Genomic DNA, 3,435 nt, shown 5'->3' on the forward strand with positions numbered 1-3,435 from the left:
ATCATCAAAATTAAACGAAATAAACATTTGAAATATATGAGTTTGTATGTAATGTATGAATATAATATACAAGTTTCACTTTTTAAATGGAATTACTGAAATCAATCTACTTTTTCATGATATTCTAATTTTATGACCAGCACCTGTATATGTGATTTAAATGACTACTTTTCTCTACCTGCCTTTTTGGTGCTGGTAGCGTAAAGTAAGCATTGAGTTTTGTCGCAGTAGTTCTTGCTGTCTTAAAACAACTCCAAAATTTAGGTCATGCAAACATTATTTTACAAATCTTTCCATCCCTTTCAGTTTCAATTTACATTGTTATTCTAGAAGAAATATTAAAATATGTATACAGGAATTTGTCCAGGCTGCACAGCGAGCTCTAGTGGCTGCTAACGCTATTAGCACTTAAAAATAACCAAAGAATTCTATGTAAATAATTACTTATTGTGGAACTGACAATATTTCAACGGTTTATGCAATAGTTCATATGAACAGCTATGGAATTTATAAGATTGGAGCTGTTTTAAGATGGCAGCGATCCACTTTGGTCTTGGCCGCACTCGGACTAGCCATTAGCTCGTCGGTCCAGTCAGAAGGAAACTCTGGTTCTCCAGAGGTTGTTCAAAGAGCTATGACACAGTTACACTTAACCTTCCCCACTTTAAACTGTCTGAACTATACCCTGAAGACATCCAATTTCAGGTCAGAACTCAGGGTTGCATTTTATTCAAGCTGCATTAATTGGATATTTTATTGTTTTGTTTTTTTTTGTCACTTGTGAAAGCATTCATCTTTCAGCAGGGGTAGAATACAATTTTGTCAACATTTAAATGGGGGTGGGGGGTGGAGGGTACACTCAGGTTATAAATGGGATAGAATAAACCTTTGTCTGTTTCAGTACAAATAAAACCAAACAGACTGAATGTGAGCATTTAACATAGGGTCAGTTTTTAGAAAATCCTATCTCTGGGCCATTTAAAATGGACATCAGAGTCAAGTATTGGCTGTGTTCACCAGCTGTTTAATAATTTTAGTATTTGATACACTGACTTTCTATTTAAAAAAAAAAAAGCAACAGTTTACATCTGTTTCACAGCAATCAGATGACACACGAGTTCGTAGAATTTCTCTGGAGCTTTTGTATTTTCACTGAATAAATCGAATGCATCCAAGTATTGATTAGTTCAGCTTTAAGAAAACAATTATGCCAAAACAACAGCGATGTTAGCCCCAAATGAGTAAGTTTATGCAAATGTACTTCTTTTTTTTTTTCCTACAATGGTATGCAAATTACCCTGCCAGTTATTTCAGGTTTGTCAGTGGTTGTGTGAACGTTCTGGGTTGGTTTGACCAGCTCAGGGCCGATGTGATTCATCCTTCAGACGATTCAAATTGTTGCCAACAAACCTTGTGCGTTACCGGTGATTGTTTGATGTTTTTCCTATGCAGCCAAAAGTGGTGTTTGATGTGTTGTACGCTGCATAAAAATAAAATTATTTTTAACCAAGCTGCAGTCACATGTGGTTGCATCAGAGTGTGTGTGTGAGACAGAAGTGGTGATAGGGTGTTTTAATCAGGCAGATTTCAACAAAACAAGTGGTATGCATGCATATATATATATATACATATATATATATATATATATATATATATGTATATATATATATAGCGGTGGTCATCTTCGATTTTGACATTGCAACCCAATTCATGATGGCAATTCAGTTAAACTAAGACATTAAGCACTTTGTACAAGTGATGCTTTGACTTGTTATTGCTTATAAACTATTGGAATCAACTCTGTCTGTTAGCAAAATATCCCATAAATGACTAAGCAGATTTTCATGAAACTCTCAGGAGATAAGTCAGAAAAGAATACACTGACAAAGAAAAAGTTAGTCACATTCTGTCTGAATGTGACTAACTTTACGACTAATGTGCCCATATGGAGATTGGTGACTTAAAGGACGGGATTTTCAAGGAGCTGGGGCATTAGAACAACACTAGACAGACCCTCCAGGATTTCGCGATGTTGCGATCGCAACTATTAATGCAAAATCAAGCAAACCCCGCAAAATCGCAACTTTGTGCAACTTTGCCCAAAACACCGCAACTTTAACCAAAATAACCCCAAATAACTCACGAAGAATAGATGTGACGTCACATCCTGTTAACATCAGAATGCCAGGAGCGTGCAGGAGCAGCGACCGAAGCCAAAATGTGCGCTAATGCTTCACATTTGCCCACAAAGATTTCAGCAAAACACCGCAGTGAAGTTAGTTTTAAGTTGGATATTGGATATTCGCACTCCGCAGAGTTAGCAGCGTCTAGCTCATGGCTGACCCAAATGTCGGCCAGCCGTTTCCTAAGTGAACCAACACGTGTGAGAGAAGGGACAGGTGTTACACCAACGACTGGCCGACATTAGCGCTCCTGTTTCGGGTCAGCTGTGAGCTAGACGCCGCTAACTCCGCGGAGCGCGAATATCCAATATCCAACTTAAAACTAACTTCACTGCGGTTGCAAATCAGTTTCCTACCCAGCAGCACAAGAGTGGGGGGAAGCTGTTTTGCACGTCCTGCAGTGTAATCATCGAACATAAACGCATCGACAAACACCTTGTCTGCAAAACATGTGAGGAGAGCTGCAGACGAGGGACAATCCAGAAATGGTCACGAATGTCAGTTTATAAGCTATCAAAGTTCTTAAATAAAGCAACTTTTGATAATGTCAATGTTTGTTGGTAATTATTTTACAAAACTAGTAAGTATTTTTGGTTTATATATTAAAAGTTAAGGTTTTTTATTGATTTTAGTAAAAAGAAATCACAACTTTTCAGCGCAACTTTTAGGAAAATGCCTTGCAAAATCAGGCATTTTAGCCCGCAACAATCACAAAAAATGCCCTCGAAATCCTGGAGGGACTGACTAGAGGACGCACAGAAAGCGGTGGGACCATAAGTGTTATCAGGTAGTTACTGGAGCATCCAGCAGTGAGTCTAAAAGTGAGCAAAAGTCAGCAAAAAATTTAACAAAAGTCAGTGGGTGTCTTGTATTCACATCAGAAAGCATTCCCACTTGATGGAGCTGGACAGGGTCACGTCGTGGATTTGAATGAGATCGAGTGATCATGTTGTGAACAGATGTCATAGTGGCTCAGTGTTGGAACCAATCGGTACACGAGGGCACCTTCAGATGCGATATTGCCAGTCGTCCAAGACAGACTGCACCGAAGGAGGATCGTTGAACTGTGCTCCAACCGTTACAGAAGCCCATGACTTACTGGCCTCTTTTTGACAGCCCGTGTCATTCTGTATACCTGAGGTAGATGTGGAGGACAGTTGCAGGTAACTGTCAGTGATCGGTATCCTCTCATGTGAGGAACCCCCCCCCCCCACCGCCCGCTGCGCGCCACCCCCTCGTGCGCCCACACCTC

The sequence above is a fragment of the Kryptolebias marmoratus genome, linkage group LG17, assembly GCF_001649575.2.
Source record: "Kryptolebias marmoratus isolate JLee-2015 linkage group LG17, ASM164957v2, whole genome shotgun sequence".
Lineage (NCBI taxonomy): Eukaryota > Metazoa > Chordata > Actinopteri > Cyprinodontiformes > Rivulidae > Kryptolebias > Kryptolebias marmoratus.